The 17,345-nt window shown below is 28.8% G+C and overlaps 1 long non-coding RNA gene across 1 annotated transcript; it reads left to right on the top strand.

Moving 5' to 3' along the window:
* The first annotated feature begins 300 nt into the window (after positions 1-300).
* LOC132945807 (uncharacterized) lies at positions 301-15,617 on the top strand. The gene is made up of 3 exons (XR_009664604.1): positions 301-617; positions 14,753-15,045; positions 15,142-15,617. It is a non-coding gene; the product is annotated as an uncharacterized LOC132945807 (long non-coding RNA).
* Positions 15,618-17,345: the final 1,728 nt, after the last annotated feature.

The raw sequence follows: 17,345 nt of genomic DNA, 5'->3' as shown, positions 1-17,345 counted from the left end.
TAGGTACCAAAAAAATATAACTTCTCAAACACTTTGTCTATTGGCACTGGCGGTAGAATGTATTAGAATGTCTATAAACGTGCGGACCAGTTTGTATAGTTAAATTTGGCATGCGAACTATAATTGAAATAGAAAACCAGAATAGGTGCATTGCAGATCACAAAGATTTCTGTAAAAGAACATACGATTTATAAATATACCGTATAAGTTTACTGAGTATTTATATAATAATATATAAGTTCTTTGGATTTATCATAGTAAATAATATATTTTATGATATCTATGGCAATCGTCAATTCGTCGGCGACGGTTAACAATTCTAATAATTTCAGCAATACTATTGTATTATAAATATAATATATTGTATGTATTTGGATTTCAGTGAACAAAAAAATAATAGGCCACAAATATAAACGGACAGTTCGTTAAACCGGATAAGTTGTAACACAAACTAGCAAATTTCGTTTGATCAGGTTATTTTCATAAAATATTTTGATACTTTCAAGTTTCAGCTCATCGGAGTGAGGTGATTAGATAAAGATGGATGAAGATACCTGTTTTTTTTCGGCGATGGCGGCACTCTAGCTACGTTTCACCGGAAGAGTAGATGTTTACGAGTAAGTTTGTTTTCATATTATTACCTTTTTTTAGTGTAGTTTATACCCTAGATGGCTATAGATATAGGTATTAAATGTCTTGCAATTATATATTTTACTATAATTATTAATTTCATTATAATATAATATAACAATACACTTTAAATTAAATTAGTTGTTATCAAGACAGACAGTCTTAAAACAAACTCTTTTCTGGACGTTTAAAAAACGTATTATGCTTAAAATAAATTGCACAGTTGTCGTAGCAGTCAGTTGCTAGATCAACCCGTGTGACATCAAATAGGAATTATTCTTGTTTTTTTTAAATAGTTTTTTCGAAAAATATATGTAACATGTATAGCTCATACAATTATGAATTTATAGTTAATGGAAATGCGGATGTTTATACTTCATAGATATTTTTTTAGTTAATAATCGTGTAAATAATTTGATTAAACAATAAGGTACTTACCTACTCATCACTAGTATCAATTTTATTATATTACGTGTAAAATCACCAACACAAGGTGCAGACTGCGTTTAAAAAATTAAAAACATAAAATAAAATATAAAATAATGTTGTAGTAGAAGCTGGAAACTGTAGTTTATTTTAATTTATAATCCAATTAATGTCCCCGAGAATGTAACTATTATATTCATCATTGAATGATTATTCAGAGATCACTTTGGGATAAATGTGAATTAAATTAAAAATAATTAAAAAACATTTTGCGAAAGGAACAAGATTACTGCTAATATTTTAGTCTTAATTATTATTAACAAATAAATACAAATAATAGATTTTTTAATAGCTTTTTACTATTAACATTCAGTGTAAATATAGTTTCTGATCGACTTACCAATATGTAATAAACCTATATGTAATAAAATAATTATTCATATCAAATAATCCTAATAATTTAATGCAAGGATTCTCATAAATTGATCTTACAGCAGCCTTAAAACACCAAAAATACATTTGTACATCATTTACAAAATTGTAGTTCCCTATTATGGTGTAGGTATTAATACAAACAATAAATTGCTATTTGAAAACACAATTTCGTATACCTATTATTATTTACTAAATACCTACAATTAAATTAAACTAAAAATAAACATATGATTACATACTGAGTGCCTATAATATAATATTATATATGAAAATTGAATTTTTATTAAGAATACTTATCATTTACACACACCACAAGAAAAAATAATTAAGAATATTAAAAAAAAACACACATCATTGTAAAAACATAGTTGGTATTATAGTATTTGATGAATTTACTGTATACGTTTATGGCTTTATGTTAACTCTAAAATCCAGTAATCACATTTTTATTTAATAATTCATAAAATACAATATGCTCTTATAAAATTATTCTTGTGCTTCTGATATCTATTCACTACCTTATCAATAATTAAATCGATAAACGAAAATAATAATTTAAATAATACCTATATCATATTATTATAATTCAAATTCAAAATTATAAACTATTTTGGTTTATTGTCATATCAAATTTCAATGAACAAATTGGTCCTTAACACAGAACTCTTTGATATAAAAAGTTGCATTATATTATATCCGTGGATTCATCATATTGACGTTCCTAGTATGATATCTATCATTTATTTATTTAATCTATGGCAAATCTCAAAGTCGTTGCAGAAGACACAGTCGATTAAAAATTCTAAAATTTCAATAAGCAAAGAAAACATGAGCAAAAAACTTCCTGCGTTTCGTGCAATTTTATTTTTCATAAATTACAATATTCTAAGTTCTGTAATCTGGAGCGTTTCCTCATGGGCGTCGCAGTTCACACACGTCACGGATTCCGCCGAAGGAGTCGATAATTAAAGTAAGTTTGTTTTTATATTCTTTTGGGGCTTAAATTTACTTTTAAGACTTATAACAAATATTTAATGTCACGAAAAATGTGCTATCCAAGTGTTGTAGGCGCATATTTTAGTTCCGGACTAGAAATGTATAAAATACGCGAGATATAAACGCCGTCGTCGTTTTTCCAGTCCCTGTTTGTAGAATAATTATAATTAATAGGTGCATACCTATACAGGGTACTTAATATAAATATATAAATATTTTGGTTTAATTTATAGAAATACATGTTATGAATTATAACTGATAATAGTCATAAGATACAATTTTAATTAATAACTGGTCATTTTTATAAATACAACGTTATAAGTTATAGGTCACATACTTAACTTCTATTGTTCACCTAATATCTATATTCTATATCATAGGGATTAGGGATGTATAACCATGTACACATAAAAGTATATTCACGGAATGGTCAACTGCCTATCCTGACGTGTACGCACTTATGAATAATATACCTACTCATATACTCGTATATGTATATAAAATATATACCTATATAAATAGTGTAATACTACATACACGAATGTGTTACCTATTATGTCCCTAAAAGTTCAACAGTTATTATTATATTTATTTATTTTTTAAATATAGGTAGGTACATTACAAAACTCTAATTAATTAATTTTTTTATTTTTTTGAACACAATGTTTTAAAAATTATTAATTTATATATAATTTATTGGTATAGTACTAAATAAATTAATGAAATAAAACAAACACAACTACTATAATTATTAGTAATAATAATATATCCACGTATAAATTATTAAAATACAAAACGAACAAACGAAAAACGATTCTGAGCAAAGATATCGTTAACTAATAAATAATATTGAGATTATAGTAATTTATTTTTCGGTAGAAAATCGGTATAAATATGAATTATAAATAATTTTTTATTTTCATATTATGAAGCGTGTGTGAAAAATTGTTTATATTAAGTGTTTAAGATGTTCGATTTCGGTTCGGCTGATTGTCCACCCCCTTATTCTTCCGCATCAATGCATCAGTAATTATTATTTATAATATTTAAATATAAACTGCATTTTCTGAATTTTCTAAAACATTGCTTTCCAAGCAAAGAATTCGTTTCATATATTATCAACGAATTGAAAAATGAAATTAGAACATTTATATGGAATAAAGTCAATTTATAAAAAACTTATTACAAAAATATTAAATACAATTAAATAAAGGTTAGGTTTTAAGAGAACACCTCAAACGTACGTTTTATTTTGGGGGTTTTACGGGATATACCTATAGGAAATTTTCTTCAAATTTTCACATTTCACTATTTGATATTATGATATTATTTGTACCTAGATTAAGTTTCTGTTTTAGAATCGATTGATTCTTATTTCTCAGTAGCTTTTTTTTATTATTGTTAATTGATCAAAGGATGTATTGCCCGAAAATTTTCAATATTTGTATTGTAATTATACTGGTATAATACTATTCCGGCTATCAATAAAGTCGTGTTAAAAATTAGAAAATTGGGAGGTATGATATTTTTTTAAGTAATTCTTTCGAGTAGGGAATTCGCTCAATGATATTTAAATATTTTCACCGATAATCAAGTACGATTACTTGTAGGTAACTAGAGACTGAGTGAATAGGAATTAGGTAGTGTGTAATATGGCGAAGATAAGGAAATGGGTCAACAGGATTTCAGAATGTTTGGTGTATGAAAGGGAAAGATAAAAAAGAAATGTAAGGTTAGGGTAGGTAAGTGGAGTGAGGGTAGCAGATATGAGAATAATAAGTTAGGTGTTAAGATACAAAAGAGGATAGAATAAGAAATTAATTAATTAAGGGTAGTTTAGGTTAGTGTACATATTGTAGTGAAAACAAGAGAGAATAGGTTTAGGTGGTTCGGTCACTGTATGATAAGAGATAGTGAGAGTGGCTATAGAAGTTAGTTAATTTAGGTGGGAAATGAGGGGCGAGAGGACTGAAGAAGAGATGGATAGACAGAATACCGATCATGGAGGTGTGGAATGAGAGTGGCTGAACCTGTATATAGCTGTGAGAGACGGGGGAAGAAAAAGTGTAAAGGTAGAATAGTTATGTTAACAATGCCGAATACGTAGGAAAAGATCTTGAATTGCAAAGGCCTCTAGCTTCAACTAACCATAGGTTTACCTAACTAACCTTTTTATGACTCATTAGGACACTTTTCAGAATAAAAAGATCCTGAGTTGCTGCAGGTTGCCGAACTTAAGTGTTTGATTATCAAGTTGATCCTCTGGTTGTTGACACCATGGATAGTCCACGCCTATGTTAAATACATTTGAGGCCGCGTTCCCGGAGGGGAAGGCAATTGAGGCTCTTTATATTGATAGTCGATACTCGATATGAGTATACTTTATTTGGCCTCAATTGTTCCCCTCGAAGGACGAAGACCGCTGATAAGATCATTATGTCCTATCCATATCTTTATTATCTATGATGGAGCCATACCCAGCTCACTCGTGTAAACTTGTTGCTGGTTGGGATGTCAGCGCACTATTTGTTTTCCATCTTTGACCCACGCGTAGCATACCAAATGTACGATTAAGAAAACACTAAAATGATTGTGCGTGGGTCGGAGAGAGAAATAAATGGTGCGCTAAAAATCTGACATCCTCTTAAGTGTTAAATATTTGCCTGCATGTATGCACTAAAAACAGGCAAATATATGCACTGAAATATTCAAAAATATTAAAAATAATAAAATAATCAAAAAAATACTGAATGAAAACGTTTTTATTAAAAATTTTTTAAATTAATAATTAATATTCAAATTGGTTTACAGCCTACTGTAATAAATATTAATTTATGAAAAAGTATATTAAAAAGCATTATTATTATAAATGAAACAAAACTATCAACTATGGACCGTGACATAGTATAGGTATTTCTATATTTTTAGCTCCATAATTTCTGTTAAAATATTAGGAAAATGTATTAAGTACCGTAAAAGTGCTAAATTTGAGTTATTACTTAAAATATTATATTCATAACAAATTATAATAGAAGGTTAGGTACTGTTTTCCACATACCTATATTATAGTTTAATGTAACTACAACATTCTAGTAGAGTCTGATAAAATTTGGTTCCACGACTTTGATCATACAAACTTTAAATACTAAACTATGGGTCTGAAATTTAGTTTATATAGATCTAAATAATCCAAAACATATAATATTGCTTCAAAATATAAAAATAAAGTGTCTTGTATTGTAGTAGGTAGGTAACTATCAAAAAAAAAAACTAAAAAAAATCATACTTGAAATCTATGTATAATATACGTATATTGTAATAAACGTTCAAATGTTTACTATAGTACATTATAAAAAATTAACTTAAGTTCAATATAATACATTATAACAGGTGTTCAAATAAACATTTCATACCACAAATTTTGTTAATTCACACAGTCTCTCTTCAATTTTAAATTTTTCTTCAAATTATCTACAAAACATAAATGTTTAGTAAATTGGAAGACTTGATTAAGTATTTAATCATTTATCTTAAAGAGATGTGCCGGGTCGCCACATTACTATATCGAGGGGCCATGGTGCAAGTGTCGTCCATAAATATTATAACATATATTATATTAGAAATACAAACTTAATATTCCACTAACAGTAAATATTATAAAAAAATATTACGTAATGTACTATACTCATATTATATTATGATTGTATTAGTTACAAACTCTTGAATTAAGAGTTATGTTTGAGGATTTAATTAATTTCCTAAAAGGAAATGCCTCAAGGTTGCCTCAGTAGGTTGGTTTACTAATTATTACTAATTATACAAAATACTGAAAATTAATGAAATCACAAATATTAGTACAATAGAGAGACTGTGCATTGATTTACAAATTTGTCTTAAATTTACTTTTTGCATAGAGAATATGAAGGTGGGGTGGGCTCTTAATATCAGAGTATGGGGGACAGGTCTGGGATTTCATATTATCATTAATAGAGACGCGTTAATCGCTTTTATGTGCTTCAAATTGTTTACACGAGTGAGCTGGGTATGGCTCCATCATAGATAATATAGATATAACATAATGGATAGGACATAATAGTATATGGTAATAGTCTTACCAGCGGTCTTCGAGGGGAACTAAGGTGTCAACAATCTAAGGATCAACTTGATAATCAATCACTTATAAGTTCGGCAACCTGCAACTCAGGAACTTTTTATTCAAAGTGTCCTAATGTAATTAGTCATAAGAAGGCTAGTTTGGTAAACCTAAGGTTATAGTTGAAGCTATGGTAATGATAGACGACTACAATCACTGGTCGTGAGCTTTGCGATGATCTTTTCCTACTAACTATAAAGGTATTCGATATTGTAAACATAACAATGAAAGAAAATATTTAAATATTATTAATTTGGTTATGTTAGGTTAGGTTAGGATAGGACAGTAAATTAGACGTTAACTAATTATTATAGTTTTTAACACGGTCTTAAAGACTGTCAGCTAGAGTTGTACCAGTATAGTTATTAAAAACTTAAATACAGCCAACATTAAATAATGATTTTTTTAACACAACAAATTATAAAATGTATTTTAAAATATAACAAAATATAATTTTTTTAGGATTTTATAAGGTTTTTAATACTTATGAGCTTTTGTAAATAGAAAATGTATAAAATCAATAGTTTTAATTTAATATATAGTATTGTGTTTTATTATCCTACTGTCAAAGAATTCTCAGGGTTTTCTTTCCACATTTTTTTACATTGTACTAAATCTAATTTTTTTCCGCACATATTTACAAAGACTAAAACAGATATCTGACTATGTTTTTATTTGCATTTAGACTTTATAGTTTGTTATTTAATATTGACTGTAGACCCAGCCAAACACAATATTATTTTAAATTAAACATTATTTTATGTCCTTCATAAATTACAATCACATAATAGAGTCCGTGCAGGACCTTTTTCTGATTTAATTTTTTTGCATCCTTTATAAATTACATTCGTTTTTATACATTTTCTAATACATATATTACGGTGATACACCTCTGATCATAATAACTGTTCGTATTATTATAATGTAAACAATACCTAATTTTTGGATTGTAGTTAATATGTATTGCAGTATTTAGCTTCCAGCGTATTCTTTTGTTTAGTGTTATTTCACACGTAGTTTTTTTTGTATAAATATTTTTCAAGATTAACCGGCTAAACCTGGGAGTACGTTGAGTACACGGGTACTCATAAAGCGTGTTCCTAAAGTAAAATGTTTTCTAAAATTAATTTGCCTGCAGGCTCCCTCCTTCAATTTTTTTTTTTAGTTATGTAACTATAGTTGAATATTTTGTATTGACTTGAAAATTGTTAACATAGTGCCCCATGAATAATCATTCTTTAATGAACTAAATATTTTAAATAGTTTTTTCTGTTTAAGTTTCGGAACATTTTAGTGTGAACTTTGTAATGTGTATCATACAGTCAAATTTTTTCCAATTTTTTTTTTTGTTTTCTAAAATCTAATTGCCTGCGGGCGCCAACACCTCCCTTCAATTTTTTTTTAGTACTGTAACTCTAGTTGAATATTTTGTATTGACTTGAAAATTGATAACTTGGTGCCCCATGAATAATCATTCTTTAATGAACTAAATATTTTCAATAGTTTTTTCTAAATTTTTTTCCAAATTTTTTTTTTTTATGTTTTTAACTCTAGCCAAATTTATCAAACATTGACAATTTGGTGCCCCATAAATAATCATTCTTTAATGAACTAAATATTTTGAATAGTTTTTTCTAAATTTTTTTTTTGTTTTCTAAGATCTATTTGCCTGCGGGCGCCAACACCTCCCTTCAATTTTTTTTTTTTATGTTTTTAACTCTAGCCAAATATTATAAACATTGACAATTTGGTGCCCCATGAATAATCATTCTTTAATGAACTAAATATTTTAAATAGTTTTTTCTGTTTATGTTTCGGGACATTTTAGTTTGAACTTCGTTATGTGTGTTTCTACTGTAAACTTTTTTCCAAATTTCTTTTTTGTTTTCTAAAATCAATTGGCCTGCGGGCGCTAATACCTCCCTTCAATTTTTTTTTTTTAGTACTGTAACTCTAGTTGAATATTTTGTATTGAATTGAAAATTGATAACTTGGTGCCCCATGAATAATCATTCTTTAATGAACTTAATATTTTGAATAGTTTTTTCTAAATTTTTTTCCAAATTTTTTTTTTGTTTTCTAAAATTTATTCGCATGCGGGCGCCAACCCCTCCCTTCAATTTTTTTTTTTAGTACTGTTACTCTAGTTGAATATTTTGTATTGACTTGAAAATTGATAACTTGGTGCCCCATGAATAATAATCCTTCTTTAATAAACTAAATATCTGGAATAGTTTTTTCTGTTTAAGTTTCGGGACATTTTAGTTTGAACTTTGTAATGTGTATCATACAGTCAAATTTTTTCCAAATTTTTTTTTTGTTTTCTAAAATCAATTGGCCTGCGGGCGCTAATACCTCCCTTCAATTTTTTTTTTTTTAGTACTGTAACTCTAGTTGAATATTTTGTATTGAATTGAAAATTGATAACTTGGTGCCCCATGAATAATCATTCTTTAATGAACTTAATATTTTGAATAGTTTTTTCTGTTTATGTTTCGGGACATTTTAGTTTGAACTTCGTTATGTGTGTTTCTACTGTAAACTTTTTTCCAAATTTCTTTTATGTTTTCTAAAATCAATTTGCCTGCGGGCGCCAACACCTCCCTTCAATTTTTTTTTTATGATTTTAACGCCAATTTTTTTAAACATTGTCAATCTGGTGACCCATGAATAATCCTTCATTTATAAACTAAATATTTTGAATAATTTATTCTGTATAAGATTTTGGAGATATTAGTTTTATGTTTGTAATGTGTATTCCCACAATATAATTTATATAAATTTTTTCTGTATTCTTAATTGCATTTGCCGGCGGGCACCAACACCTCCCTTCAAATTTTTTTTTTAGTACTGTATCTCTAGCAAATTTTTTTAAACATTGTCAATCTGGTGCGCCATGAATAATCATTCTTTAATGAACTAAATATTTTAAATAGTTTTTTCTGTTTAAGTTTCGGGACATTTTAGTTTGAACTTTGTAATGTGTATCATACAGTCAAATTTTTTCCAAATTTTTTTTTTGTTTTCTAAAATCTATTTGCCTGCGGGCGCCAACACCTCCCTACAATTTTTTTTTTTAGTACTGTTACTTTAGTTGAATATTTTGTATTGACTTGAAAATTGATAACTTGGAGCCCCATGAATAATTATTCTTTAATGAACTAAATATTTTAAAAAGTTTTTTCTAAATTTTTTTCCAAATTTTTTTTTTGTTTTCTAAAATCTATTTGCCTGCGGGCGCCAACACCTCCCTTCAATTTTTTTTTTAGTACTGTTACTTTAGTTGAATATTTTGTATTGACTTGAAAATTGATAACTTGGAGCCCCATGAATAATCATTCTTTAATGAACTAAATATTTTAAAAAGTTTTTTCTAAATTTTTTTCCAAATTTTTTTTTTGTTTTCTAAAATCTATTTGCCTGCGGGCGCCAACACCTCCCTTCAATTTTTTTTTTTAGTACTGTTACTTTAGTTGAATATTTTGTATTGACTTGAAAATTGATAACTTGGAGCCCCATGAATAATCATTCTTTAATGAACTAAATATTTTAAAAAGTTTTTTCTAAATTTTTTTCCAAATTTTTTTTTTGTTTTCTAAAATCTATTTGCCTGCGGGCGCCAACACCTCCCTTCAATTTTTTTTTTTAGTACTGTTACTTTAGTTGAATATTTTGTATTGACTTGAAAATTGATAACTTGGAGCCCCATGAATAATCATTCTTTAATGAACTAAATATTTTAAATAGTTTTTTCTAAATTTTTTTCCAAATTTTTTTTTTGTTGTCTAAAATCTATTTGCCTGCGGGCGCCAACACCTCCCTTCAATTTTTTTTTTTAGTACTGTTACTCTAGTTGAATATTTTGTATTGACTTGAAAATTGATAACTTGGTGCCCCATGAATTCTTTAATGAACTAAATATTTTGAATAGTTTTTTCTGTTTATGTTTCGGGACATTTTAGTTTGAACTTCGTTATGTATGTTTCTACTGTAAACTTTTTTCCAAATTTCTTTTATGTTTTCTAAAATCAATTTGCCTGCGGGCGCCAACACCTCCCTTCAATTTTTTTTTTATGATTTTAACTCTAGCCAATTTTTTTAAACATTGTCAATCTGGTGCCCCATGAATAATCCTTCATTAATAAACTAAATATTTTGAATAATTTATTCTGTTTAAGATTTTGGAGATATTAGTTTTATGTTTGTAATGTGTATTCCCACAATATAATTTATATAAATTTTTTCTGTATTCTTAATTGCATTTGCCGGCGGGCACCAACACCTCCCTTCAAATTTTTTTTTTAGTACTGTATCTCTAGCAAATTTTTTTAAACATTGTCAATCTGGTGCGCCATGAATAATCATTCTTTAATGAACTAAATATTTTAAATAGTTTTTTCTGTTTAAGTTTCGGGACATTTTAGTTTGAACTTTGTAATGTGTATCATACAGTCAAATTTTTTCCAAATTTTTTTTTTGTTTTCTAAAATCTATTTGCCTGCGGGCGCCAACACCTCCCTACAATTTTTTTTTTTAGTACTGTTACTTTAGTTGAATATTTTGTATTGACTTGAAAATTGATAACTTGGAGCCCCATGAATAATTATTCTTTAATGAACTAAATATTTTAAAAAGTTTTTTCTAAATTTTTTTCCAAATTTTTTTTTTGTTTTCTAAAATCTATTTGCCTGCGGGCGCCAACACCTCCCTTCAATTTTTTTTTTAGTACTGTTACTTTAGTTGAATATTTTGTATTGACTTGAAAATTGATAACTTGGAGCCCCATGAATAATCATTCTTTAATGAACTAAATATTTTAAAAAGTTTTTTCTAAATTTTTTTCCAAATTTTTTTTTTGTTTTCTAAAATCTATTTGCCTGCGGGCGCCAACACCTCCCTTCAATTTTTTTTTTTAGTACTGTTACTTTAGTTGAATATTTTGTATTGACTTGAAAATTGATAACTTGGAGCCCCATGAATAATCATTCTTTAATGAACTAAATATTTTAAAAAGTTTTTTCTAAATTTTTTTCCAAATTTTTTTTTTGTTTTCTAAAATCTATTTGCCTGCGGGCGCCAACACCTCCCTTCAATTTTTTTTTTTAGTACTGTTACTTTAGTTGAATATTTTGTATTGACTTGAAAATTGATAACTTGGAGCCCCATGAATAATCATTCTTTAATGAACTAAATATTTTAAATAGTTTTTTCTAAATTTTTTTCCAAATTTTTTTTTTGTTTTCTAAAATCTATTTGCCTGCGGGCGCCAACACCTCCCTTCAATTTTTTTTTTTAGTACTGTTACTCTAGTTGAATATTTTGTATTGACTTGAAAATTGATAACTTGGTGCCCCATGAATTCTTTAATGAACTAAATATTTTGAATAGTTTTTTCTGTTTATGTTTCGGGACATTTTAGTTTGAACTTCGTTATGTATGTTTCTACTGTAAACTTTTTTCCAAATTTCTTTTATGTTTTCTAAAATCAATTTGCCTGCGGGCGCCAACACCTCCCTTCAATTTTTTTTTTATGATTTTAACTCTAGCCAATTTTTTTAAACATTGTCAATCTGGTGCCCCATGAATAATCCTTCATTAATAAACTAAATATTTTGAATAATTTATTCTGTTTAAGATTTTGGAGATATTAGTTTTATGTTTGTAATGTGTATTCCCACAATATAATTTATATAAATTTTTTCTGTATTCTTAATTGCATTTGCCGGCGGGCACCAACACCTTCCTTCAATTTTTTTATAATTTAACTTTAGCCGAATATTTTAAACATTGATAACCTGGTGTCATACAATTCTTCTTTAATGAACTAAATATTTTGAATAGTTTTTTCTGTTGAAGATTCTGGGCATTTTAGTTTGTACTTTGTAATGAGTATTCATACAGTAAAATCTATTTGCCTGCGGGCGCCAAAACCTCCCTTCAATTTTTTTTTTATGTTTTTAACTCTAGCCAAATTGTTTAAACATTGAAAATCTGGTACCTCTTGAATAATCCTTGTTTTATGAAATAAATATTTTAAATAGTTTTTCTGTTTAATATTCTGGGCCTTTTAGTTTGAACGTTGAAATGTATTTTTCTTCTGTACAATTTTTTCTAAATTTTTTTTTTATGTTTTCTAAAATACATTTGCCTGCAAGCCCCAACACCCTCCTACAATTTTTGTTTTAGGATTCAACCTCTACCCGAATATTTTAAACATTGACAATCTGGTACCTCTTGAATAATCATTCTTTAATGAACTAAATATTTTAAACAGTTTTTTTTGTTTAAGAATATGGGCATTTTAGTTTGTACTTTGTAATGTGTAATCATACCGTTAAATTTATTCAAAAGTTTTTTTTGGTTTCCTAAAATGCATTTACCTGCGGGCGCAACTCTAGTTGAATATTTTGTATTGACTTGAAAATTGATAACTTGGTGCCTGTAAATAATCATTCTTCAATGAACTAAATATTTTAAATAGTTTTCTCTGTTTAAGATTCTAGGCATTTTCGTTTGAAATTTGTAAAGTGTATTCCTACCGTAACTTTTTTCCAAATTTATTTTTGATGTCCTAAAATGCATTTGCCTGCGGGCGCCAACACCCTCCTTCAATTTTTTTTTATGATTTTACCTCTAGCCAAATTTTTTAAACATTGACAATCGGATACCCTTGAATAATCCTTATCTTTAATAAACTAAATATATTAAATGGTTTTTTTTGTTTAAGTTTCTGGGCATTTTAGTTTGTACTTTGTAATGTGTATTCCTACTACATTTACGTAATTGTGATACATAGAATATCAAAACACAGCGGAAAAAAAATTAATTGCATTGAATGAATATACTGATTTCACGGCAACCAATAATAATTATTATTATAGTTTTAAAACCCATGGCAACCATTTATAAACAAAAATTTCCACCGTAAATCTCTAAATCCACGTTTGAGCACATCCCCTGGTTGGGCCTAGGGGGATGATTTGTGAATCTAAACAATCCGAGGCGTCACCCAAACGCATACAAAAAAATTCATTCAAATCGGTCCAACCGTTTAGGAGGAGTTCAATCACAACACACGTACAGGAGAATTATATACATAAAGATAGTTAGGTACGTTTTTTGCAGATTAAATTATATCGTGCTTATTAGTTATTATATTTTATTGGTCAAAATAATTACCAAGTCCGAGTTGAGTATACAACCGACCTTTTTTATTATTTTAAATTTTCGGGCTGAGTTTACAATCGACCTATTTTACTACCTAAAATTTCCAAGCCGAGTTTACAACAAAAAAAGTAATTGCGGGCCCAGTTTACATTTGCCCCTTATAATAGTTAATTCATATTGTAATTTAATTAGGAACCAAAAAAATATAATTTCTCAAACACTAGGGTTACTGGCGAGATAATGCATTCGAATAATAGAATGTCTATACCCTTGCGGACAGGTCCATTTCAATGGCCCCCCCACTTTCGAAATTTGAACTTCTGATCACGCCAAACGTTTGTGCATCGTTTGTGCAGAAATGTGCACCAAGTCCAATCGTTTGTGCACAAAAACTGAAAGCTCTATCCCTAAAACAAAATGGGGGGGGGGCATTTAAATGATAGCCCCCCCACATTGAATATAATAAATAGAAAATAATTAATAGACTATATTAATATATAGTACCTACTTAATTAATTTAATATACCTAACCGTACCTATATACATATAAAAATATTATAATAATATATTATTTATGTTTGAATTCATTAGAACAATGGCGTATCAGACGTCGCTCCCAAACCGGTCGACATCCATCTGCATAACTGTGAGGTGAAAACGTCTATATTTAAAAATTGTTATAGTATAATATTTATCTAATAAATTAATTTTCTTTAGCATTCCGCAAGAATGAGCGGTATAGTTTGAAAACTTACCAAAGTTATCTGGTGGATGTCGATACGTTGGTGAGCAGCCGTCGCACATACTAGGTCTGATGTACCTATGGAAAGTTATTATTGGATCGGTCATAATATTACGTTGAGAAGTTATCTGTCCATAAACTTATTTTCAGATTTGTAGGCCAATTCCGTTGCCATTTTTTAATCATTCTTTGTTTTTATTAAGGTTGAGGTGTAACAGCATTTTAGGGGCTATTGTAATTCCCACTTCCAGGACTTTATGATACATACAGCCGACAGCCCGATGACCTACATTTTTGTGTATTCTGGTCTACCCTATGATGGCCGCGAAGTAACGATCACGTTACCGTTTATCAGATTGCCCAGTTTGAAAGAGTCTCCAACAATTTCATCGGATAGGTACGCCATAAACCGTGGCATAGCGCTGGGCCAGCATCATTTTTTCCGGATCAATATCTACAAAAATGACGTCCCAATTATTAGAAGCTAATAATATAGGTACTTAATATTTATTGTAATATAATATAATATTAAACTCATTATACCCAGTTATTACGATTAAGTAGAAATAATATTTTTCAAATAATATTACAGTGTCTTTGTCGAACAGTCAGCTGTACGAAGTTTCCGCTGTGCCACAAAACGGGTCGACGCCGGTCGCTGAACATGGGAAGTCCTCAAGTCCACCCAGCATCGTATTGATGAATCAACAATACACAGGCCCGGCTCAAGGGGTAGGCGACATAGGCCCAAGCCTAGGGTGGCACATAAGCTGCACATTAGTAAGAGGGCGGCATTTTCAAAATACTGATAATATTCTATTGTTAAGGGCGGCAAAATTTGAATTTGCCTAGTTCACTTTTTTCCCTTGAGCCGGTCCTGACAATACATCTTACATCTTACATCTAACAATTACATCTTTCAAGTGGGTGACTGTTATGGATAGTGTTAAATTTGAATTCAATGATATAATATCATAGTATACGAAAAACGATTTTAAGTGGAGACGATTTGTCAGCCTAGGATATTGTATACTATATTTATATTGATATTATTAAAAATTATTAATACCGTAGCCGGTTAAGTTGAATTATTTTTTTTTTTTATTTTATTTAAATAAGGCTTCAACTCCTGAGGTTATTAGCCTGTGAAAATTACAAAAAAATATTAAGTGAATATTGGTCTTACAACTATGGATACATTACATTTAACAATATAGGGATTTTGTGGGATATATTATATACATTTAAACATTTAATTATTTAATTATTAGTAATTTTTCTAAATTAATTTTGCTAAGCCTATGTTTTTAGTGTTCTCTTCGCCAAGTGCCTGTTGCATTGTTGATGGGTTTCCGAGAATTTGTCTAGAGTTGATGAACTTGGGGCATTCAAGTGTGACGTGTTTGATTGTCAGCGCTTTGTCACAGAGTCGAATTATTATTATTTGTTTATTATCGTATTTGTATATGATAATATATTTTAGACGTTTCAATTACCCACGAATAATATTTTTAAAATAGGCATATGTATATATTACAAGTAACAACGAATTAAGAACGATATTGCAAAAAATAATTGCCGGAAATCATTAGTTTTTAACTGAAAACGACAGGGAAGTCTAAACTTGGCGGTCAGTCTTATTTTTAAGTTATATGTATTATAACTAATTGAAATTTTTGGTATTTTCATATGTACCCGGTGTACCACACTGCGCTTGCTTGAACAATTAAAATCAAAAACATCCTTCGACTTGTTATGTAAAACCACCATGGGTGGGTGTCAGAATTATTTTTGCATCATCAATTTTAAAACGTTGATTTACCTAGATTAAAAAAAAAAATAATTTGTAATACTTAAGCTCGGTGAACTTTAAGCGTTGTACGGGTGCGTAAAACACCGAAAATCGTGAACTTCGTAAGGCTATAGCATAAAAACCAATGATTTGCAGGTAGTCGAGTTTTGGACAAGTACCTACATAGGTAACTTATAATAATTTATATTGTAAATTAATTAGGTACCAAAAAAATATAACTTCTCAAACACTTTGTCTATTGGCACTGGCGGTAGAATGTATTAGAATGTCTATAAACGTGCGGACCAGTTTGTATAGTTAAATTTGGCATGCGAACTATAATTGAAATAGAAAACCAGAATAGGTGCATTGCAGATCACAAAGATTTCTGTAAAAGAACATACGATTTATAAATATACCGTATAAGTTTACTGAGTATTTATATAATAATATATAAGTTCTTTGGATTTATCATAGTAAATAATATATTTTATGATATCTATGGCAATCGTCAATTCGTCGGCGACGGTTAACAATTCTAATAATTTCAGCAATACTATTGTATTATAAATATAATATATTGTATGTATTTGGATTTCAGTGAACAAAAAAATAATAGGCCACAAATATAAACGGACAGTTCGTTAAACCGGATAAGTTGTAACACAAACTAGCAAATTTCGTTTGATCAGGTTATTTTCATAAAATATTTTGATACTTTCAAGTTTCAGCTCATCGGAGTGAGGTGATTAGATAAAGATGGATGAAGATACCTGTTTTTTTCGGCGATGGCGGCACTCTAGCTACGTTTCACCGGAAGAGTAGATGTTTACGAGTAAGTTTGTTTTCATATTATTACCTTTTTTTAGTGTAGTTTATACCCTAGATGGCTATAGATATAGGTATTAAATGTCTTGCAATTATATATTTTACTATAATTATTAATTTCATTATAATATAATATAACAATACACTTTAAATTAAATTAGTTGTTATCAAGACAG

This window comes from Metopolophium dirhodum, chromosome 5 (genome assembly GCF_019925205.1).
Source record: "Metopolophium dirhodum isolate CAU chromosome 5, ASM1992520v1, whole genome shotgun sequence".
In the NCBI taxonomy this organism is placed as follows: Eukaryota; Metazoa; Arthropoda; class Insecta; order Hemiptera; family Aphididae; genus Metopolophium; species Metopolophium dirhodum.
Note: the sequence above shows the minus strand (reverse complement) of the source record. Positions and strands in the feature narration are given on the sequence as shown.